The sequence below is a fragment of the Rhinolophus ferrumequinum genome, chromosome 11 (genome assembly GCF_004115265.2).
Source record: "Rhinolophus ferrumequinum isolate MPI-CBG mRhiFer1 chromosome 11, mRhiFer1_v1.p, whole genome shotgun sequence".
NCBI lineage: Eukaryota > Metazoa > Chordata > Mammalia > Chiroptera > Rhinolophidae > Rhinolophus > Rhinolophus ferrumequinum.
Window position 1 is genome coordinate 24774441 of NC_046294.1, and position 25397 is coordinate 24799837.

Genomic DNA, 25397 nt, shown 5'->3' on the forward strand with positions numbered 1-25397 from the left:
TCCTCCTTGATTTTCATTTGCCCACCTTGTTCTCTAACCTGTTTTTATGATAGATCCTGCTTCTCTCCCTCTTCAATCCTTTTATTGTTCTTAAGCAATTTGGATCGGACCGCGAAGAGACTAGAAATGATTTCTTGTGGTTGACATCCTATAACAGGAAACACCTTTATTAGAGTACCCCCATTATTCTATTTATTCATTCTTGTAGCCAAACTATACCACTAAGACCTAAAGATATAGCCATTCAGGTAGCCAAACTATATCACTAAAACCTAAGGATAGAGAAATAATCACCATAGCCTCTATTTTGGAGAAAAATGTAATCTAAAATCTATATCTATGAATGTGGGCCTGTAAAGTTCTTATCAAGGGCAAGAACTGACTTATTCATCTTTACATCCTCCGCAGTACCCAGTAGAGTACCTTTCAGGTTGTTTGTGCTCAATATAGTTTTTTGAGTGGAGGCAATTTATTTTCAGGTAGGAAAAGTACCTCACACTATATTGGGAGTGGCAAATGGTAAGATGTCTCATGTGGAATCAGCAGATATGAACGTTAGTGACATTCCTTGGTAGACTGCATCCACCTACGTATCTGGGTATTTGGACCAAAACAAATGAGGCTTTGTGCTCACATCAAATATCAGAGTTTATAGTGTGAGAAGGGAGGCAGATACAGAAATGAGTCTGTTTCTCAGTGGTGAAGTACATACCTACAGTTTCCCTGTAATATTGGATCTTAAAAAATATAGTATTTGGCAGTATGCACACAAACTTCAGCCACTATGGAACTGCAAGATATTTTGAAATTAGATAGAAAAGAGAAAAGAGTGTAACCAGAAACAACATTGTCCAAGATTGCTGATTTCTTCTATTTACTTATTGTGTTCATTTTCTTATTATTGTACTATTTGCTTTTCTACAATCACAATATTCTTATGCCTTTCTTCCAAAGCATTTTAAATGGTCTTATTCTGGCAATCTGTGGAGTTGGGCCAGGTATTATGGTTTTCATTTTACAAAGAGGGATGCTGAAGTATGAAATAAAGGGTCTTGAATAGTCATTGGCCAACCAGTAGCCTGGCTCTTGATTCTTTCCAGTGCTTTTTTTTTTTTTTTTTTTTTTTTTTGAGTTATTACCAAGCAATGGAGGGCAGTATGTAAATAATTATTTAATTTCAAAAGAAATAACAAAATCAGAGCATTGAGATTAATGGATTTGGATTAATGTGATAATGCTTCTTTGAGTTTGAGCACACACCCACCCACTTACCTGTGTGAATTCAAGAATGAAATGGAAACTCACTTTACTGTGTGGGCATGAGGACTGACTCAAGGACTGTGACAGGAAATGTTGCAGTTGCCACCATGAAGCCCTACGTATAAGATCACGTTCATTTCGTTAAAGACACACTGATGAGTGTAACATTAGGCTACTCAGAACAGGAGATGCAACATTACTGAACTTGATATTTCTGTGACATTTTAGCCTTGACATTTCAACATCAATTCCTTGCAATTGTGATTCATCCTCCTAAAATCAGCAGGTGGAAAATGAAAGACTCCCACTGTTCAAGGTTAATTATATATTCTTATGCAGGTATTTTCAGATTCAAAAAACAGGTAAAGGGGTTAAAGATTCTTTGTTAAAAGCAAACATTTGCTGAAAGCCCTCTAAAGAACTTTTGATTAGAGCTCATTTAATTCTATCATTTAAGTTAATATAAAACAAATAAACTCAAGAACTGTGTGAGAGGTCATCTGGTTTCGTGTCACTCTGTAGTAATAAGAACTATGTGTCAGGGTCATGCTTAAAAAAATAGTAATCCTTAAAATCCTTATAGAGCACAGAAATTTGAATCAGTGTGGTTCTGAGCTGCCCGCAGGGTCCTGTGACAGGGACTTATGTTACCATTGGTCACAAAACTCTCACTCTGTTCAGACCTTGGCATTTTTACAACTATAATTAATTCTTTGACTCAGGTTCCTTTTTACATCATAAACTTACTGTCTGATTGCCACACCTATTTTTTTTTTTCGGTAGTTGTTTCCAACTTTTTTTTTAAATTAGTTTCAGGTATACAAAACAATGTAATAGTTAAACATTTACACCCCTCACAAAGTAATAACCCGCCTCCCCCAATCTACTACCCCTCTGACATCGTATATAGCTGTTACAATTCCATTGACTCTATTCCTTGTTCTGTACTCCACATCCTGTGACTATATATATTAAATTATAGTTGACATTCATTATATTATTATTATTATTATTATTATTATTGTCTCTATTTTGGAAACCCATGTTCAAATAATCACGAGGTCCTAAGAAAACACAGATTTTTTTTCATACAGAAGTTTATTTGGCATCAGTCACAAAACCATACTTTCCAGCCACAATTGTGAAAGGGGCATTTCAACAAATCATGCATTTCTAGCTATACAGTCCACAATGTTTAAGAAGCATTCATTAATTCTGCATGAAAGAAGGATTACAACACAGTATTGATATTACTGGTATGGTTAAAGACACACATTACATAGAAGAATTGTTAGAAAGTCGACAAACCAAGCTCGAGTCTATCCTTCTTTGGCGAAGAATTCGCCTTTGTTGTTTTACGTACCACTCTGGCTTCAAGCTCTCAAATGAGACTTCTTAAACACTGAGTTTTGAAATATAAAATGCAGGTTTTAAAGCATTATTTTGTTCACTGATGTATGCTAATGGCTTAGTAAAATTTATGGCTGTTCTTTATCAATCTTCAACACTGCCAAATTGACAGCTCCTGAGAGCCAGGAACAAAATTTACCAGTCTTTGTATCTCACCTGGCACATCGCAGGATTTCCTGTCTGCTAAGTGAACAAAAGAATGAATAAGTTCTAGTCCTTGAGTTTGCTTCTCTCTAGCTAGATGACTTTGAACAAATCATTTCTCTGAGCTCTATCTGCCTTTTCTGAGACATTGAGGTTAGGTTTGAATAAACTCTAAGATTCCTTCCTATGCTAAAATTCTACAGTTTTTTGACAATCCTTAATAATGGAAATGTACAGAAGGGTCTATTCCCTATATAGATAGTTTTGGATGTACTTGCTTTTATATAATTTATGTTATTGAAAAGAAAACCTTACCATATGACCCAGCAGTCGTTGTTCTGGGTTGTTAACCTGAAAATAAAAGGCCTTTCAAAGTGAGAGGCAACAAGCATTTATTTGAGATCCAGAAGAATAGCTATTTGGGAAGCACTGATTCAGGCAGAAGCCTAAATAGTGTTCCTATTAGGAGACAAAGGCAAGGGATGTTTATGAGAAAGGGAAAAGGAACAATTGCAGGTTGTAAAGAATCATTTCACTTCAAAAGAAATAGGGAAATATCAGAGCAGTGAGATTAATGGATTTGGATTAATGTGATAATGCATCTTTGAGTTTGAGCACATACCCACCCACTTACCTGTGTGAATTCAAGAATGAAATGGAATAGAAGAAAGGCCTTTCTACTGGTCAGATAAACTAACATAGTGATATTCATTCTAAACAATGTTTTTAGTTTTCTGTCTGGTAGCCATCAGCCCATAGTCATAATATCTGCTTTCTTCTTGTTATCTTTGCAAACAGTTCTGTGGGACACAATGTTACTTTAAGCCCAGTCAAAAGATTATTTTTTTGTGTTTTAATTTTCCAAAGGTTTGAGATGTAAGATGTGCAAGGCAGTTCCTCTGTTGTGACACCTCCAACTCGATTTTAAAATGGCTCTGTTTATATTAGTTTTTTTTAACAGGAATCCCAAAATTTCGAAAACACTTATTCATAAAGATATATGTATTCCTATGTTCAGAAGAACTATTTATAATAGCCAAGACATGAAAACAACCTAAGTATCCATTGTCGGATGACTGAATAAAGAGGATGTAGTACATATATACAATGGAATAGTACTCAGACATAAAAAAGATGTAATATTGCCATTTTTGGCAACATGGATGGATCTGGAGAGTATTGTGCTAAGTGAAATAAGTCAGATGGAAAAGGACAAAAACTTATAAAACAAAAAGCAATAAATGAGCTAACAAAAACAAACTCAGATACAGACAACAGAATGGTGGTTATCAGAGGGGAAGGGGAGTGGAGAGAGGACAAAGTGGGTGAAAGGGGTCAAAGATAAGGTAACAGAAGGAAACTGGACTTTGAGTGCTGAGCATGCAATAGAGTATATAGATGTTGAATAATAATGTCGTGTACATAAAACTTATATAATGTTATTAACAAATGTTGCTTCAATAAATTTAGTTAAAAATAAAATTAAAAAATCATTCACATCAAAATATAAATTTTAGAATTTGTGTGTGTACACAAATTATGTATTGTGTAATTTGTTCACCCACAATTATTCAAGATGGGAAATTAATGTAATTTTCTATGGAGCAAAAGAGATAATAAAACATTTTAGATTTACCTTCATTGGCCTCTCTACTCTGATAACTTGATTTACACTTTTCATTCTTGTGTTATCAGGTGACATTACTGCAGAATTTTTTTCTGTAATCAGGACTCATTTTATTTTTTCCAACTTTGCTGTCTTTTTCTTGGATTTTATAATATATATATTATATGTATATATATGTATATATATATATATACACACACACACACACACATATATATATATCACACACACACACAGATACACACACAGAGTATTTTTACTACAATTTTCCCTGTTTTAGCTCTCCCATTGCTTCAATAGCATATTTGTTCCTCAAAAGAAAGAGAATATTATTCTTCTTAAAGAGAAAAGACAGATCAATGTGCCCATATTTCTAAATTCTGAGGATAAAAGATAAAATTTTAAAAATATTGAAGCAATGTTTTGTTCTCTTCCATTTTCATTCATACGTTCTCTTTTCCATTTCCAATTCTATTTTTTCCCTTTTATTCCTTCTTATTTCTTCAAAGTTGTTATTTTAGAAAATATCATTGTTCAGAAAGCATATGATTACCCACATTGATGTTATTTTATACATATTTGCGTGAATGTTAGCAAAAATAAATTTATAGATCATGCATCTTTTGGTGAGCATTTGTGCACATGTATGCAGTTAGCATCTCAAAAAGCTGAAATATGTTAAAAGAGAAACAGCTTGCTCAGAAATAGCAGAAATTGAAAGGAAGATTAGGTTTCTTAAAATACATTATTATTCCAGTCTTATTAGCATTAATATGAAATATCTTTTATCCCCAAAACATTCACCTCTGGTATCCTACTACCTTCAATGGGCTTTTGAGAATTTATGCACACTCAAATAACAGCTGAGCCTTGGAGAGCAGATTTATTGTGAAAACATTTGAGGTTTCCTGAGTTGCTGATAAACTAGAATTGCTGACCCTGTCCATGAAGATTTCTAGTTCAAGATGCTTTTAATATTTTAATATGTTAACTCATAAGCCCATCTTTTCTAACCACTAAGATCTTTGTTTAACGCATTGACAAACAGGTACAGAATTTTAAAAAATGGATATAAGGAAATGTGGTAAGTGAATCAGGGGGAGCATTGAAACTAGGATTTCTGGTTTCTACCTAATAGGATTTCCCCTTCACCCCATTGGCATTAGAATTCTCTTTAATCATTTAGTCATCACACTGATGATTCACATCCGATGAATTATGAAGAGTTTCTTTTGTTCTCTTTCAGTCATGAAAAGGTGAGTTCAAGATGTGATGCTGACATGTGGCATCAATATCTCATGTAACATCTCATGCGATGAAAGACATATTTTATCTTTCTTTTTTTAAAAGATAAACTTACAATTATTTAATAGCTAAGCAATACATATCCTTTGTAAAATATCCAAATAACATAGAAGCTAATTAGTAAAAAGACACCGTTTCCAAAAGAAAGCTGTTAAAATAAATTTCCACATGGCCCAATCCTTTTTCAGTGAAATCTGAAGGACTGTTTAAATGCTTATGTCATAAGAAATTTTGTTGTATTAAGTGATGACTCCTTGGACACGTGTAATATTGCAAATATTTTCTTTGCACAAACTATGCTGTGATGCATGTTTTACAAATGTGTTTTTAAGAGCAAGTTGCCTTTCTCACATCTTACTCCAAAATAAATTTCAGATGGCTTTAAGAATAAAATGAAAAATGACCCCATAGAATAATTAGAAGAAAATACAGGTGAAATAAACTTCAGATGGCTTTAAGAATAAAATGAAAAATGACCCCACAAAATAATTAGAAGAAAATACAGGTGGATGATATCTTCTCCTAGAGAGAATGAGGATTCTCTGATAATAAAATTTAAGGAAAAATGATAAAGGAAAGATTGATATATTTGACTTCATAAAAATTAAATATTTTTAGACATTACAAGACACTAAAATTTAAAAGCAAATGACAAACTGGGATAAATATCTGAAACACATGCTAGATAAGAAATTAAGATCTTTACCCTTTAAAATACCATAACAGATCAACAAGAAAAAGACCATTAAAAAATAAAAACGGATATAACACATGAAAAAACAACTCACAAAAGAGGAAATACAAATAGATAATAAATAAATCTTAGAAAATGTTCAGTTTCACTAATAATCAGAAATGAAAAGTAAAATGAGATTCATTTTTTGCTAGCCACATGCAGTACTGAGAAGGGGATGGTAAAAAGGGCATTCATTCTGTGTTCACTATTGAAATAACCATTTTAGAAGGCATTTTAACAATTCAATAAGTGTGGAGATTCTGTTCTTAAACATTACAAGAGATTATTGCTTAATCTTTTTTTTAAATCTATCTATTGCATTTTTGTATTGCTGATTTGTAAAGATAATATCTCATGAATCATTCTCATAATCATTATCTCATGAAACATTCTTTCATTGCTGAACTAATGTCTCCTCGTTTTACCTACTTACCCTTTTCTAGGTATACCTCTAACAAGCTCAGTAAAGTTCTAGTTTATTCATAAAAGTTTTTGAAAAATTAACAAGCTGACTTCAATAAAGCAAACTGGTTACCCTTACTCCCGAGACTTTTCAAAAAGTTAAGAAATACTTTTATTATTTTCTATTACCAAAGCTATACTTATATTTGTTGTAGAAAATTTTAGGGGATAAGAACAAGGAAGAAAAATGTCTAATTCTCCTTCTAAGTACACCACTCGGAGTACATCATTCTAAGGCCTTTTTCTGGCCATAAATATATGTATGCATTATACATGTTGTCAGATTAACTTCCAGAAAGGGTTATAAATGTACATGCCCCCCTACATATAATGGAAAATGACCAGCAAGACCATAATTTCTCCTTGTCAACAGTGGATATTAACATTTAAAAAAATGGTTTAAAAGTATCTTCTTTTTTTAATTAGCTTTTTTTTCTACATACTTAATAGGTATTTGTAGTTCTTTTTTTTTTTTTTTTTGAGTTCCCTATTAGTATTTTTTGCTGGAGTTTATTTTAGCCAAGTGTAATCCCAAGAGAGCTGGAACTGTTTTGTTTTAGTTGGGCCTAATCTGTCTATTCTTGGAATGTCTACAGAACAATAAATTACCATTTATCTATGGTTTGTTTTTCATGCAAATTGTAATCACTACAATTTATAGAGGTTACTCAAACCATTTCACTTTTGCATTTAGGGCCATATTAAATATCTTTCCCTTAAAAAATCAGTTTCTTAATGATATCTCCTGAAGACCTGTAGGGGACACAAAGATGAATAGTAACATAAATAAGACTTTATTATTGAGATAAAATTCACATAACATAAATTCATCATTTTAACTATTTTGAAGTGTACAGTTCAGTGGGTTTTAGTATATTCACAATATTGTGCAACCACCACAACTACCTAATTCTACAACATTTCATCACTCCAAAAAGAAGCTCCATTCCCCATAGTCAATCATTTCCCACTCCCACTCCTTCTTACCCCTGGAAACCACTGATATACTTCTGTCATTATGGATTTTCATATTCTGGACAATTCATATAAATGGAACCATACAATACATGATCTTTTGTGACTGACTTCCATCACTTAGCATAATGTTGTCAAGGTTCACCCATGTTGTAGCATGAATCAACACTTCATTCCTTTCTGTGGCTGAATAACATTCCATTGTGTGGATACACCACATTTTATTCATCAGTTGATAGAATTTGGGCTCCTTCCATTTTTTGACAATTATGAATAATGCTGCTGTGACCATTTATGTATAAGTTTTTGTGTGAACACATGTTTCCATTTCTCTTGGGTTTACACCTAGGAATGGAATGCTGTCATATGGTAACTCTACGTTTAAGTTTTTAAGAAATATGTAACATTTCTGAAGGCTTAATATGTGTATGGCACTTAGCTAAGCATTTGGCTTAGATTTTCTCATTGAATCTTGACACCTTTCTGTGGTAGGTCCGTCCGATTATTCTGATCATTTTACAGATGAGGGCACTGCACCTCAAAGATGTTAAACTTGCTCAAGCGCTCACAGCTACTCGGGATAGATCCAGGATTAAAACCAAGGCAGTCTGGTTGCAGGATCTGAACTCTTTACTACTCTTATTGGCTTAGACACATATGGTTCAAAAAGGACAGAAGACAGCACACAAGTAACAAAACAAGGCGAAATAAAGTAAGAAGTGTAAAAGCTGTGTAAGGTGCTTAGAGAATTGGAGGTGGAGAGTGGAAGCAGGAAAAGCTTTCTAGAAGAGGGAACATTTGAAGTGAACCTTAATTAATGGAACAAAATCAAGAAGAGGAGCTGGGGTGAAGGCCAACTAGGTGAAAGGACTATTTCAGGGATGGCAAATTAGTTTCTGCTCAAGTGCCAATTCCAGTTAGTTGGTAGTGGTTGTCTGTAGCACTGTGTTGCGACATTGTATCCCAGCTCAGTGGGAAAGTGTATTATGATTAATTAACAATATCTGCTATGAGCAAGGGAAGGGACATTCATGGCATGAATTTTCATCACTGAACTATTACAACATAGAGATGAGAAATTATGGGTCATGTTCTCAAAAAATGACTATATGGTTTTGACTGGATCACAGTGTAGGAAAGACGAGGCTAAAATAAGATTGGAAATGTGTGATGAGGGCATATTGCTGGGTGTCTTAAATGCCAGATTGAAGAGTTCATTCAGTAGATAGTGAGAAGCCATTGCAGATATTTGAACAGGGAAATAGTGTCATAGAAACCTTACGATAAGAACATTAATTTGGTAGTAGCACACAGAATGAACTGATATAGAAAAAGATTAGAAACAAGGAGATCATTTAGGGTGATGGTAAAAAAAAAATTTAGCAGGTGGTGATAAAACCATGTTTTTCCCCCCATTAATTTGATAAAAATTAAAGTGTAGGTGTGAAGAAATAAACGCTCTAGTACTCTGCTGGTGATGCATTAGTTCAACTTTTCTGGGGGGTAATTTGGCAATATGTATAAAAAGCCTTTTAAAATGGTCCATGCTTTTTAATCCAGAGTCAAGAAATTTATGCCAAGTAATCCGGAACATGCGAGTATGTAAAGACGTAGCTCCAAAGATGTTTATTGCATTGACATTTAAAAAAAAAAATGTAGCCCAGTTACTGTCTGTGCAGTTTCTGTTCTTGTCACTAGCCTACCTGAGTCATGAACTGGCATTTAATTCACTGTAGAGAACTCACTCCATGAAAATCATTTAGTTAGCAGAGTTGAATTTACTAAAGATTAGGTAGGGGAAATGGAAGAGAGGCTTTTAAAAATTGAAAAACACTCAGCAAACTTGATAAATTCCCTCTTAGACATTTCAGCTTTCTCCACAATTCTGAGGAGGGATCCTCATCTCTCCAACCCTTCCCTACACAGCACTTAGCCCTGCTCCCTCTCCTCTTCTCTCTTTTACTATTCAGAGTTTCTTTATCTACTTGACTTTGAGAATCAAAGTCTATCCAGTGTAGCCCTTTTACTTGGAAGCTGTTTTTTATTAGAAAAAAATTGTTGTAAATATTTGTGGGAGATATACAAATTACTCACGAGTAACGTGAAACATTGGAAACACATTTTTAAAAAAGGGGTGAGGGAAGGATTTGTTAAATAAATTCTGGTACAACCTTATTGAACATTCTTTGGAAACATATCCTCCCTACGTGACTGTGTTTATTTCCATGGCTTTAAATATTACCTATGTGCTAATGATTCCCAGGTTTGTATTTCTAACACAAATCTTTCCTCTGTGTTCTAGACTCGTATTATCTCACTCCAGACTAACATATCCATACTGGATATCTCCACTTGATGTCTCGTAGACAGCTCAAACTTACCATGTTCAATCTGGTCCTTCCCCACCCTGGTCTTCCCAAACTTGGAAAATGGCAGTACCATCTGAAAAGTTACTGAAGTCAGAAACTTGCAGGCACCCTTAATTCTTTCCTTCTTTCCTACCCCATATCTGATTTGTTAGCAAGTCCATTTAGTACTGCCCCCGCCCAAATATAGCCATCGACTCCTTTTCATATTCATTGCTACTGTCACTCCAGAAGAAGAGAGCACAGGATGTGTAAAGGCACAGCGACCTAAGAGGGCTGGATTGTCTGAGGAAACTACTGCAGCCTCAGGTGATAGGTCCCTGTGATTTTAAGGAGATGAGGCTGCAAAGGAGACCCCTGGGGTTTGGGGGCAAGGGGAGAGGATGGGATTCAGAACAAAGGCAGTAGGCTTGAGCGAGCATCTAAACAGGAACCTGGAGGAAACACAGAGGCGATCTCCTTTTTAGAAATACTAGTAGAGAAAAAAGTCAGACCAACACAAGGCAAAAACAAGTCACAGTCTTCTAATAAACAAAGAGATGTTACAAAACATTTTCCATCCCACCTGGAAGCATAGGTCTTGCTAAATGTATGATATCAAAGGTGTTACTGTTAAAAGCAATGACTAGAAATGGGAAAATAATGCAAATAGAAATGTTCACTTTTAGTTCTGGGTGAATTTATTTAGTCTCAAAGTCAGAATTAGTTTTATGTTGGCAGATTTTAACTTTGGAGGATGGCCCAATATACACTTGCTTTCTTTATGTTCAAAATTTTGAAATTACGATGAAATTCACCCTTTTAGCATGTACAATTCAGTGTTTTTAGTATCTTCACAAGATTTTGAAACTGTCACAACTATTTAGTTCCAGAATATTTTTATCACCCCTAAATGAGCCTCATAACAATTAGCAGTTACTCCCCATTCTCCCTCTTTCTAGCCTTTGGGAATTACTAATTTACTTTTTGTCTCTATGGATTTGCCTATTCTGGACATTTCATATAAATTAAAGCATACAATATGTAGCCCTCTGTGTCTGGCTTCTTTCCTTGAGCATGTTTTCAAGGTTCATCCACATGTAGCATATATCAGTATTTTATCTCTTTATATGGACAAATAATATCCATCGTATGGATATATCACATGGATATTCCACTTCTGGAGTGCTCTTGTCCCCATGCAACAAGATATAGGTACAAGAATATTCTTGGTAGTATTTTTTTGTAATAGCAAAAAAAAAAAAAATGGGTTGGCTATCGACAGAAGAATGGATAAATACATTTTGGTGTATTCATCTAATGACGTGCAACACAGCAGCATTGAAAACAAATACATGAAGGCGACGTATAACACTTTTTAACACATGAAATGTTGAGTGAAAAAAGAAAGTTATAGGAATATATTTGTGTTTATGCCAGTTATAGAAAGTTTGAAAGCATGCACAAACTAAACAATGTATTGATTAGGGGTACATTCGCATATAGTAAAGCTATAAAGAAAAAGGAAGAAATGATAGAAAAGAAATGACAGGAGAGTGGTTAGTTACTTCTGAGCATGGGAGACGAGATGCAATCAAGGAAGGATGAAGAAGAAGTGGTATACCAATGGTATGTTTTATTTCCTAAAATGGGTGGAGGGTACACCCAGGAGTGTGTGTGTGTGTGTGTGTGTGTGTGTGTGTGTGTGTGTGTGTGAGACACATACTGTTTATATATGCAATAGTAAAATAAAATCTCAGAGTTTTCATGAAGAAAGTAAGTGAGGTGGAGAATGAGTTAATTGGGAAAATGGGCTTGTGTTAAAATATAAAATGGGGTGGGGGGGATTAGAGAAAGACTCAGCTTCACAGTTTTGCCCCTGGTTGACCTTTTCTAAAGTAGGGGTTCTATTTCTTTCCACCTGAACCTCACAAAAAGAAAATTGGTAAAAGGTACAAATTTTCTTTTATTATTTTGCATTAGGGATTACTGCCCCTTAGGGCATAGTTATCAAAAACATAACACACTTTAACACTATGAAAAGTATAATAAATGAATTTCCTTTTTTTCCCTTTTAAAAAATGGTATGATGAATTTGAAAGAGCACTGGTTAAGAGTCAGAGACCCAAGTTTCTAGTTTTGCTCTGTTCCTAATTTATTGTGTGACCTTGGGTAACTAATTCAGTCTCACTGAGTCTGTTTCCTTAACAAGATGATTTCTAAAGCTCAGCTTTAAGTTCAGTTATTCTATGAGTTAGAGAGCCTCTCAACCAAAAAGAAAGTAGGCATGTACATTTATCATTTTAATAAAGATATATTCTATTAATTTGGAAAAGCCAAAGAGAGTATTAATTTTCCTCCCACAGTCTTAATGAAGAAATAAGGAAACTAATTTTCCATTACCATTCAAGGGGCAATCCACTCCTTCACAGATTGTGAAATTAATGTAACAGATCCAACCAACTGAACAGTCTATGTATCTTTCTTCCCCTCTCCAACTCAAGCTCTGGAACTGTATTTTATATGAACAAAGTTTAAAAAGTTAACTCAAAATTAATGCAGTTTTAATAATTAAGTTTATATATAGTACTATAGGTACAGCAAAATACTTGCAGTTTCCAGTATCTTTGACTTAATAACATTTACTGACTGTCATCTATGTCTGACGCACAGCAGATATTATGATCTTTACTAATTATAGTTTCCTTGATTAAAATAACTTGTATCTATAATACATTATTTTCCTAAGGTGTTCAGTGTAGTTAGCAGATGTTAAATCATTTATCTTTACAATATATCAATGAAGCTAGTAAGAGCAATATTATTCTCATAATTTAGAGGAGAATATTAATAGTTAAGGATTATAGGTCAGGATCATATAGTAAGGTTTTTCCATAAATGTTAAGACTAGATCTCTATCACACATATTATATATACATATATATAGTATGTACATATTCCTCCCCTATCTCCTTCCTATTTAGGGGAAATTCCCTATTGAGTACAACCCTAGTGGGATGCAGGGGCCTGCCTCCCAATAAAAGAGGGGTGATCTTCCCTTTCCCTAGCTTGGGGCAGCCAGGGTAAGGGCAACCTTCTCTAGGCTCCAGGATTTGGACACTCCAGCTCAGGGCCCTGAATCTTGAGAGAGTAACACACAGATGCAGAAACAATGTAGCAAGTACTTGCAATAGTAGTAAAGGCAGCAATCATCTGCAATGGTGTTGAGTATCTGATGTTAGTCATGTCTTATGCCAGCGTCCTAACCAGGTTGTTCTTTTGGCATTGTCTGGGTTGTGACTCCTGCTGCTCTGGCTTCCTTAGCTTCTGCTCATTTTCTGATTCTCCTCCTCCAGGCTTCTCATTGATTTTGTGAGTTGCCCAATACCCTTCCAATAAATTTCTCTCTGAAAATGTTAGTTAGCCAGGGTTGATTTCACTTGCTTGCACACAAGCGTACAGATTTCCTTAATCTTATTTCTGTTGAAGGCACCATTATATATTTTAATTACTGAATTGTCCTTGTATACTTAGGATGTTTAAGTTTTGCATTATAATTAAACATTTCTCAGCCATATTAATTGAAGTCTTGCTGCAAAATCATCATACGCCTGTGTGTACGGCCTTTAGGATAATGGGTCAAACACATATTTTTTACTGGACTTAATAAAGTTAAAATGGAATTATAGATTGAAAATACTTCAATCTATAAATGCTATCAAGCAAGGAAGAGCAAGATACAAAGCAGTATGTGTAAAATGATCTCAATTTTATAAATATATCTGTGATTAGAGAAAGAGTACTAGAAGGACAGATAATGAAAATACTGATAGAGGTAATATCTGGGTAGTGGGATGAAAGCTTTGATTTCTTATTTGTGCTTTATTTAAATTTTTTTATTATTAATATTTAAAAGCACAAAACACTTCACGAATTTGTGTGTCACCCTTGTGCAGGGCCCATGCTAATCTCTGTATCATTCCATTTCTTGTATGTGTGATGTTGAAGCAAGCACTGTGCTTTATTTTGATAACTTAAAACATTAACATGTATTCTATCATAATTATAGAAACTCATAATAACTTAAAATTCTGTTTCTTATAGAAATTTACAAAAATAGAAAAAATAGTTCTCATCTTACAAATGTAGAAAGAATAGTAGTCATTGCTCAGCTTCAACAATTATCAACACATGGCCTGTCTTGTTTCATCTGATATGTGCCTGAGTCCCCACTCATGCTAAATTATAAACTCAGAAAGATTTTTTTCATTTAATTGATTAGTCTTTCTTTTCCATAAGTTATTTTCCCTTTTAGAAATTCTTATTAACGCCTCTTTCTTCCATGTATCTGTTCCTTATTCTCTATTTTTCTTCTTTCCTTTATCCTTTATCTCTTTATTTTGGTTAAATTTCTAAGTTTGCCTCCTGTGTTACTAACTCTGCTTCCACCTTTGTTGTGTATTGTCTTCAGTGCCATTTTAAATTTGATAATCATATTTTAAGTCCAATCTTTTCTATTCTCAAATTGTTTCATTTTTATGAGTGTTTGTTTTGTTCTCATAAATGCAATTTATCCTTGGATCTTACTGGCAATAAGAGTCAGAAAATTTTCTAAACTGTCGTCTTGTTTTTGTAGTGAATTTATTTTAGAGGGAGCCATCCCTCTGATTATCTAGGGGTGGGCAAACTGCAGCTCTCAGCTGCCTGCTTTTATAAATCAAATTGTATTGTAATACAGCGACCCCCTTCATTTACATAACGTCCATGGTTGCTTTTGCAGGTAAGGGCTACAGTAGCTGTTTTCCTGCTACAATGCAGCTCTGTATAGTTGCTGCAGACTATATGGCCTGCAAACCCCAAGATATTTACTATCTGTCCCTTTACAGAAAAAATTTGTTGACTCCTTTTCTAAGTGGTTTCTTACTTTTGAATTTTAGAATGTTTTCAGAGATCCAGTGATTCTTCTTTATTTGCATGTTAGCAAGGGTTATGAACAGTATCAAATGGAGGACTTTTCAGATTTTGCCTGCGTGGGGCCCCAATTAGACTTATCAAATCAGAATTCCCTGTTGTGTCTACCTTCTTTCTCATACTACCCTGGCTTCACTGTTCATCAGAAGATGCCCTGGCCATTTTGCTTTTATGGCTGGCTCTGTGATTTGCACATCGGGAGACTGTCTGGAAGGAATCTACTTGGAAGACCAATTTTTTTCTTCACGCTTTTTCCTGTTTCTACTCTGTGTTAACACAAACTGATAGATATCAAAGTGTTATTTTAAGCTGTTTGACTTGACCTAAGTAGCTACAATCAGCAACTGAAATAAACTTACATTTTTAACCTCCTGTAACGGTTTCCTGATCGTATATCATAGATTATACACATATTAGGAAGTTCACATGTGGCCACATGAGTTAAACACCATTATTATCTTGGGTCCAATTAGTTTGCTACATCATAACAAGAAAAGAGGACTTTCCAAAAATGAGTCTTAGACCCTGAGTAGGCCATAAAATGAACCACAGAGATGGAATTGGTGTTCATTTATTTGACTTTGGGAAAAGTGAATTTTATGGCCTTCTGATTCTTCGACCTTCAGAATTGGAGTTGGAGTTGAGAATTTTATTTCCTCCCAGCTCTAAAATTATTTAATGTTATACGTGAGTACGGTCTTAAAGCCTGTAATAGTGGTCAGCTCCAGTGAGTCTCCACAGAATAGCTCTTGGTGGCTCAGAGGGCTGGGTAGTAGTGGGGGAAGGCATCAAGATGTAGAAATTCACCGAAAAATAATACCATCGTTTTTCCAAGGTTGTCCAGGTCTCACTTACTAGGTCTTGTGAATTTGTTTTTAACTGACTTATTAAGGATGTTTCAAGCCATATTAGGACATAATATGAATTTGTTAGATAAATCTGACCTGAAGAATTTTCTTCAGAAAGTTGCCTCAGGTTGGGCTTGTGCTTTACATTTTTATTTAACTTAGATCCACGTTTTGGATAGTTTCTTACACTTGATTTAACTTACTGAACTCTATGAATAAAGGGGCCCGACAAGCTTTTGAATACATTTTATAGCAGTATTAGTTTTAAGAGCTCTTTCCTCCTTTTCCTACTTATGCGGAATTCCTATTAATGTCAGAGGGATTTACTGTGATTGAAATGAAGGGAGTCTGTGTTCTTGAAAACTTTGTCAGCAGTCTTTAGGTTTATAAATGGTATTACACATTTATGAACATCATATGAAAGTTTAAATAGCATTAACATGAACAGAATAAAGTGTAAGATGTTGAAAATACATCTATGTTAGCAATTGAGGAGAATTGGAGGGGAAATGGCATCAATTACCTGGGTAACTGCTTCATTTTTTCACTTTAAGTTTGGGACAGAGTATTGGGAGAAGGAGCTCACTACTTAGGTTGAGTAATAGAAGCGCCTTCTTTCAGATGTAAGGTTCTGTATGGTTGAGTTAGTATATCAAGGGTTGCAAGGATAGAACTAGTATTTTCTTCCTGATGATTTTTTTTTTCTGTTGTCTTAGATGGTTTGTTTCTACATCTACTACTTTATCCCACAGTTTGAGTCAGGGAAAATCAGGCAGGTGTTTTATCTATATTCTAGAGCTAATTAAAAAAAAATGTTTTAGTTAAAGTATAGTTTCAGGTGTACAACATCGTGATTAAATACATATACTTTACATTTGATCACGACAGTAAGTCTATTAACCATCTGTCACCTTGCGAAGTTATTATGATGTTATTGACTATAGTCCCTGTGTTGTACACTACATTCCCATGGCTTATTTATTTTAAAATTAGAAATTTGTACCTTTTATTTCTCTTCACCTTTTTTACCCCGTCTTCCCTCCCCGCTCTACAACTAATTTTGGAGGAAGAAGGGGGCAAAAGACAGAGATAAACATTCCATTACATATAATACCTTAGCATAAATGGGGTCTCTTTTTTCATCTCAATGTAAATACTCAGTGAGGAATATCCCTGCTTCATTCATCAGAGGCATTCAATAGAGACAGGGCTGAAGCACACTTTTGTTTTGAGGTTGTGGACTAAATCTTTAACCAAAGTATGAAAGAAAGGAGAGGGAAGAGAGAGTGGAAAGCTTAGGACAATCCATCCCAGATACCCATCCAAGTATCAGAAAATACTATTGGCCTATTGAAAAAAGGAATAGTTCAATATTTGAAGCCTTAGACAAAAGGGGAAATCCAATAAGGAGCAGTTGGCTGTTAATGTGAAAATGTAGCTAATTCTAATTCCCTGATCGTCTTTAGAGTTTTAAGCAGTTCCAGTTATTAGAGAAAACTCATGACCCTGAAGAGGAGAGATACTAGAATGATATCTTCAATTTGATAAGAATACCATAGTGAATTACCCACAACATGGTCACACAATGGACTTTAAAGTCATACTTGAATTAAAGAGTCAGTCATAATTAGAAGAGTGACCTTCAAATAGAAAGAAAAATCTATAGCATTATGTCACAATATAATAATATCTAGGGCAATCCACTAATGGACACTCTTTCAGGCATGACAACATTGTATATGCGATTTGATGACAATGTACAAAGTTCACTGTCTAGTTCTTACGTTAAAGATGTAGGGTAGAAATTCAATTTTATCTGTTCTCTTATGAAATTGATTTGACTAAAGAACTGAATCATATGAATCAAATTAATAAGTGAGTCATTAATATTCAATGAGAGGTTCATGCCATTCCTCTCATCAAAGGTTAGTTTAAGGTACATATGTGAATGAGTTTGAGCCAATGAGCGGTGTCTGCTAGGAGGCTTCTGGAAAAGATTTTTCTCCGTTCTAAGTAGTCACTAGATAATATGGCCCATTTCTTCCTCTTTATGTTGTTGTACCTGGCTATGATGCTCAGAACTGAAAGCTATCTTGCTATCAGTGTATGAATGGAGCCACTCCAGAGCAGGCCAAAACCAAGAGTATCACTGAAAAGTAGAGCAGCAGACTTAATAAACCACATCTGGAGCCCTCCACCTCTTGTCTAACATACTAGTATTAGTCTATTGATGAAGACAAATTAGGATCAGAAGTTGATATGGTAATTAGAATTTCAGAAAAAAAGGGATGATCTGAAGTTGTGAGAGTCAGGTACAAGAGTAATTATTATAGTAGTACTAATCAGTGAGTGGTTCACAAACGTAAGTGTAATAATCACTAGGAATTGCTTCTTAGAATAATCTTTATAAAGTAGAGTGAGTTTTGGTCAGGAAGAAATATCTATCTATCTATCTATCTATCTATCTATCTATCTATCTATCTATCTATATTGCCATCAACTACTATTGATGTTTGTAACTTGCTTTTATATTTTGGTGTACAACTTTCTCCTTGATCATCTATCACTTTTTTATAGAAATGTGTCATTCGAGACTAATGGTATCATGTCATACTAATAAATATGATCACAACTGATGATATTAATGAACACTCTGATAGATATCAAGATGGTGACAAACTTTTTGAGTCATTGAATGAGATTAAATTATGGTTGATCTGTTTTGATATTAAGCACATTTACTGTGTTTAAAATTGATTGTGCATTTCTGATATTAGACGTTAATAATAATGTGCATTAATTAGCCCTTCCATATAGCAATCATATCAGAGAAAAAGAGAACAATAAATGTTGGTATAGTAGGCAATCATCCATGAATTTGGGAGACCTGCGTAATAGAAACGATCTTTTCTATTGTGATGTTAATGTGGCTGAAATTTGGCAATCAGAGATATTGGTTAGCATATGATTAATAGATATTGAGAATTTACTATGTATCCAGTGCTTTATACTCATTATCTCAATTGACTCTCATAATAATCCACAAAGGTAGATAATGTTATTATCTCTGCTTTAAAGATGATCAATATAAGGCCCTCTTCTCTACATTCTCTTCCTGCGTGATCTAATCTATTCCCAAGGATTAAACATTTCTTTATGCTATTGAGTCCCAAATTTATATCTCCAGCTGACACCCTTCTCTGAGCTTTGGACTCATATTTTCAGTCACTCTCTTGACCCTCCCATGAACATGTCTCACAAATATCTTAAATTTAACATTTGCAAAAACATAATCATTGATTTTTATAACAGATGCTGTTGGTTCCTATTCAACTCCATTTTCTCCTTCTTTCTTATTGGCAGAGTCTTGATTTTGTTAGGTCTTCACATCCCTCTTCACCAAATGGCTCAGGAGAAGATGACCCTGTTCCCAACTCTAGGGGTAGATCTTGATTGGTCTAAGCCAATCATGACAATCCTGTTCCTCTCATCAGTGATTGGTTTAAGATACAAATGTGAATGAGTTAGAGCCAATGAAAGATGTCTCCTTGGATGATTCTGGAGAAGATTTTTCACCCTTCTGAAGTAGTTGCTACACAATATGGCCCATTTCTCCCTCTTTATGTTGTTGTACCTGGATATGATCATCAGAACTGAAAGCTGTCTTCCTATCAATGTGAGAATGAAGCCAACACCTGAGCAGGCCAAAACAAAGAGAATCACTGAAAAGTAGAGAAGAAGATTTAATAAACCACATGTGGAGTCCTCCATCTCTTGACTTCCTATTATCTGAGGTAATATATTTCCTTATTGATTAACACAATTTGAGTTAAAGATGTCTGTTATTTGCAGCCAAAGTCATCCTGATAACTATTTTCACCTCTAAAGTGTTGGCCCTCATTTCTTCTCCATTTCACTAAATGGCTAGGCTACACTCCCTACCCAGTTACTCAAGTAGGAACCCCGGGATTTATTATTTCACTTTCCTTCACCTACTTCATGAAAAAATCCATCAGTAAGATCCACAACTTGGAGGAGAGGAGTTAGAGAGAGGAAAAAGAATACTATTACTTTTAAGTTTCTATCTTGAATCTATAATAATAGCATAACATAAGTAAAGGGGTCCAGAAGAAGATATGGTTCAGGGGGCAAAGAAGATGAATTTCATAAACTTGCTGAGTTTGTCTTCTTGCTTTTCATTAAGATTTGAATTGAAACTTAAAAGAAAAACCCAGTATATTAGGGAAAAAAAGAAAAAGTCTTAATGGAATGTGTTTAATGCAAATTTTCTAATATGAATGATTTTTGTTTTTCTCTTCTGTAGTGTGTATATAAAATAAGATTAAATGAAAAATCAACAAATCAAAAGCTCACAATGAAACCTCCCCCATAGTGGATGTCATACATGTAGTACATCTTTCAGATAATATTTTGCGGTTGATTAACCCACCATCCTGATATTGACACCTAAAAGTCATAGCTAATTGATACGTTACATTTTTATATATGTCAAAGTAAAAATCCATAGTGAAAACCCAATATACCCAACAAATTTTAGAGAGATTTCTATCATAATTTGTGGCACTATCAACTACTACATGAAATTCTTTGAGTTATATGCAACTTTATCTTTAAACTTAAATGTATGTCCATAAGTATTTGTTAAAGGTCTATCATGTGCCAAGCACTGTGCTGAGGTTGCAGATACAAAGATGCATAAGATACAGTCTCTTCCCACGAGCATGGAAACAAATAGCTATAATGAAATGTAATAAGTGCTACGACTGTAACAAGTTATAAGCCCTTGTTTTCACTATAGCATTTACGTAGGCTGTAGAAACCTGTTCATTTACTTTATGCATACAACATCATGTAGGCTGTAGAAACCTGTTCGTTTACTTTATGCATATAACATTATTCTTCAATGTAGATATTATCTCCTGTTATTCTCCTAGGGAGTCATTGTGCTTATTCACGACGAATTCTAAGCAGCTCTAGGCCTATTAATATAGGATGTGAATACTGTGATTATAGAGAATCTAGTTTGGGAGACATGTAAATATGCTCACTCCCTTTACTACATCAAGTAAAAATGACATACTTTCACTCTCTGACAATTATGGCTACAGTTGGGTTAAGACATTCTGAGACCTTAATCTATGTCAAATGTAAATATGATCTCACATTATAATAAAGATTCACAATCTAGTCATAAAAAAGAACACACACTTTGTAGTGAGGAAAGCTTTTACTTTGTGTACATGTAAAGTTACATCAATTAACAAGAGTTAAAGGGGAAAAAGAGTGCTGAAGAAAAAGGAAGAACTTCCCATCACAAGGCTTGGATGTAGATGCCTGATAACCACCTAACATATAGTTCACTCATTCATTAATCCGTTCAATCAATTAATACTTATTGAGTTCTTAAAAATAACAGTCACAATAATAATAATAACAGCCATCACACATTGAATGCTTATTACCTGTCAGAAACAGTATTACTCACTTTTTTAAAATTAAAATTTATTGGGGTGACAATGGTTAACAAAACTACATAGGTTTCAAGTGTACAATTCTATCATACATCATCTGTATGTTGCGTTATGTGTTCACCACCCAGAATCAGTTCTCCTTCAATCACACTATGTACTTTATGTACCTTATCTATCACATTTATATTTAGAGGTAGGTACAATCATTATCCCTATTTTACTGCTGTGGATTTTGAGGCACAGAGTAATTGAATAACTTCCTCAAGGTCATCAGCTAGTGAATGGCAGAGTCAGGATTTGTATCAAGCCACCTGCTCTTAATTACTATGTGTGTGTCATCCACACACACACATAGCCTTTGGGGATTTAAAAGTATTAGTTACTTGCAGTTTTTGCAATTATTTTTAACCTTTTAAACGGCAATTACTTTTGCGCCAAACCTAATAAATATGACCATAGTCCCTGTCCTGAAGGAGTTCAGTCTATTAGAAGTAAGAAAGTGCAAATAATGCAGCAGGGTGTGATAAATACTACAATAAAGATATGTAGAATACAGTGATTGTACCAAGGAGGAATGATTAATTCTGCTTAGATAAGAGTGGAAGGTTGATGACATTTCAAAGAGGAGACATGTGAGTTGGAATTTAAAGAATGAGAAAGTGTTTTTAGGCAGGCAGTGTGACAGTAGAGGTAGGGAAGAGCCTGGGCAAAAGCTAAGGGAATGTTAGGTTGCTGTGAGGTTCTAGGGAAGGAGAGCCCAGAAAGGAGACAACAAGGATATGCCAGGCAAGAGGAAGTAGTATATGGAATTCTAAACAGTTTTAATATGTTTATTAATTTTTAGATAAGGCATGTCTCTGTTAGCAACTTATTCAAAGACAAAACAGCCAATCCATTAAATAGAATTCACTATAAAAATGTAATAAATTTTAATAAAAATTTAAAAAATTGAAGGGCTTACCCAAACATTATTTTCACTGTGCGGATATCACTTTTAGGCCATTATACACGTGAGCATTTTTAAAAAAACATAATTTCCATCTTATTACACTGTATCAAAATATGACCAGATAGTTTCTATTTGGCTACTGGAATCAAAATTGTGGTGTTCAGAGAGGGGAAAAAAAAAAGGTAGGTAATATGCCTTACAGAATGAAGTCTTTCAGCTTCTGTCTGTGAGGTACTTAAAGAAGGAAGGGTATCTTTTTTTTTTATTAGTACAAAACTTATATGTTTACAGTGCTTCTTTATAAATTTTTTTTATTAGTTTCAGCTGTACAAAAAAATGTAATAGACATTTATCATTTATATCCCTCACACAGTGATAGCCCTCTTTCCCCCATCTACTACCCCTCTGACATCACATACGGCTGTTACATTTCCACTATCTCTATTCCTAGTGCTGTACTCTGCTTCTTGTAACTATATATATATATAAAATTGTAGTTGACATTCATTATTGTTCAGCTTCAGCTTCAGGTGTACAGGGCAGTGATCAGGCATCTACATCATCCCTGAGGTGGTCTCCCTCATGGGACAAGTGTCCATCGGATACCCTACAAAATCTTAACATTATTGATTGCATTGCCCAAATTGACTTTCGTATCCTTGTGGCAATCTTGTGGTTACCGATTGTGCTTTCTAATCCCGTCACCTTCCCCCTTATTCCCACCCGCCCTTCCATCTAGCAACCCTCGGTTTTTCCTCTATGTCTTTGAGACTGTTTCTGATCAGTTCATTCATTTATTCTTTTAGAAGGAAGGGTGTCTTGATAAAGATGAGTTCTCATTTAGGTCCTCTGAGTTTTATAGGCCCTTCCATAAAGAATCCTGGGCAGGGGTCAGATGGGTAGAGGAAAAGCCCTCCTTTAGGATTTCCCCCTTTTAGTCTTTAGGCTTTCACCTCTTCCCCATATAATTGACTAATACCACGAATTAGATAATGATAGATACAGAGGAATAAGTAGCATTATTTCTAGTATGAGTTCATTAAGTAACCATATGATAATTAGGTAATTAATTAATTATGGTAATCATATAACAAATAAAAATTCTATATAATAACAATGTTATGATTACAATAAAAAGAAGTTTGTTCCCTCACAATAATTTTTCTATTTTTTTTGTGTGTGACCTTCAAAATGTCACTTTAGTGCACTGTAATTTACTCATTCTTTTTTTATTTTGATATTTAGGCCATTTCCAATTTCATTCTATTATAGATAGTGCTGTGATAAATATCTTAGCATACATAATTTTTCCTCATGTTATTTCCTTTGTACAAATTCCCAGAAGTGAGAAAAAAATATGACATTTTCATAGTTTTCCTTGTGTCACTATATTGCTTTCTAAAAAGGCTGTATCATTTATAAAGGCACCAGAAATATAAGTGACCAATTTAATCACATACTTCACTGGCATTGGGTATTAATATTCAACAACAAAAAAATACTGATTATGTAATTGGAATAAAATAGTACCTCAAGTTTATTTTGATTTGCAATTCTTTGAGGAACTACAAAGATGATCATTTTATGGATTCTCTCATTGTATGTATGTAAAAGAAAATTACAACTATGGCTTAAGGGAAATCTATGTACTTATAACTTGAAAGAATAAGGCTTTAGAATTTATCAAGTTTTATTATAATAAATACCTTAATAATTAAAAACAGAATTCCATGAATTTGAATGATTGTGCTAAAATTTTCTCTGATCCTCCTCAGAATTCAAAGGTGTAGTTATAGTTTTAATCAATGTACCCACTGTTGGGTCCTGTCTTTTTCATTTGAGATTACTTACATTTTTATGCACTGAAACAGTATACTTATTTTTAACAGGTTCTGAAGGGTTTGAATTTATTGATATACTATGTAGTTTTCCAAATATCAAACTATTTTGAAATGATTATTTCAAAATTTTCATTACTATGAATAGCACTGTTATAAACACTTTTGTACAAATTGTTATTCTTCCTTCTGTCTCCTTTTGATGATTCCTCTTGGAATGTTATCTCAAAAGAGTGATTATGGAGTCAAAGGATATGCTTAATTTTATTCTTGTTAACATAATGATGAGATTATTTTTAAATGATAAAATTCTTGCTGTAAAATATGAACTTCAATTGAAACCAAGGTGTTTTTCATTGAACTAGAAATATCTATAGTTAATATTTTAGAAAAGTAGAAATGGCAAAAGAAAACTCTAGAAATTACTTTAAATATCTCTTTTAGGAATAAGTTATATTTTACATTGGGAAACTTGCATAGAATTAGAATCAGAGGTCATTAAGTTCAATTCTTTCACCTCTCTGAACCTTAGTGCCTAGTGTGCAAAAAGTGTATAATAATAGGGTTGTAGTGAGACCAAAACGAGAAAATATACAGAGGGTGGCAAAAAAATGTATATACATTTTAATAAAGGAAAACTGTATTAAAATTGTAATACTCAATATATACCGATAGCAAAAGATGAATGCAAGTCACATTTGACCTCTGCAATGACAAGAGGTGCTCAAAGTGGTTACCATCAACGTCCAGACACTTCTGATTACAGCGAAATGCTGCTTGAGCAACGTTGACCGAAGTGTTCACTTGTATACATTTTTTTGGCACCTCCGGTATGTAAAACACTTATCTCATTGTCTGACACAAGTAAATTATCAGTAACTATTAGTCATTATTAGAGTATAGCTGTTATAGTTAGCATATCCCAAATTGAAAGGTCATATTCCATCCATTCATTTATTTGGCATTTAAATGCCAGGCATTATGCTAGAATTTGGTGTGGAAAAGTGAATAAGAGTTGTTCTGCCTTCATGGAGC

At 34.2% G+C, this 25397-nt stretch overlaps 1 non-coding gene across 1 annotated transcript; it reads right to left on the reverse strand.

The window, feature by feature from the left end:
- Positions 1 to 14175: 14175 nt before the first annotated feature.
- Positions 14176 to 14279, reverse strand: LOC117031413 (U6 spliceosomal RNA). The gene has a single exon (XR_004424551.1). It is a non-coding gene; the product is annotated as a U6 spliceosomal RNA (small nuclear RNA).
- Between the last annotated feature and the right edge of the window lie 11118 nt (positions 14280 to 25397).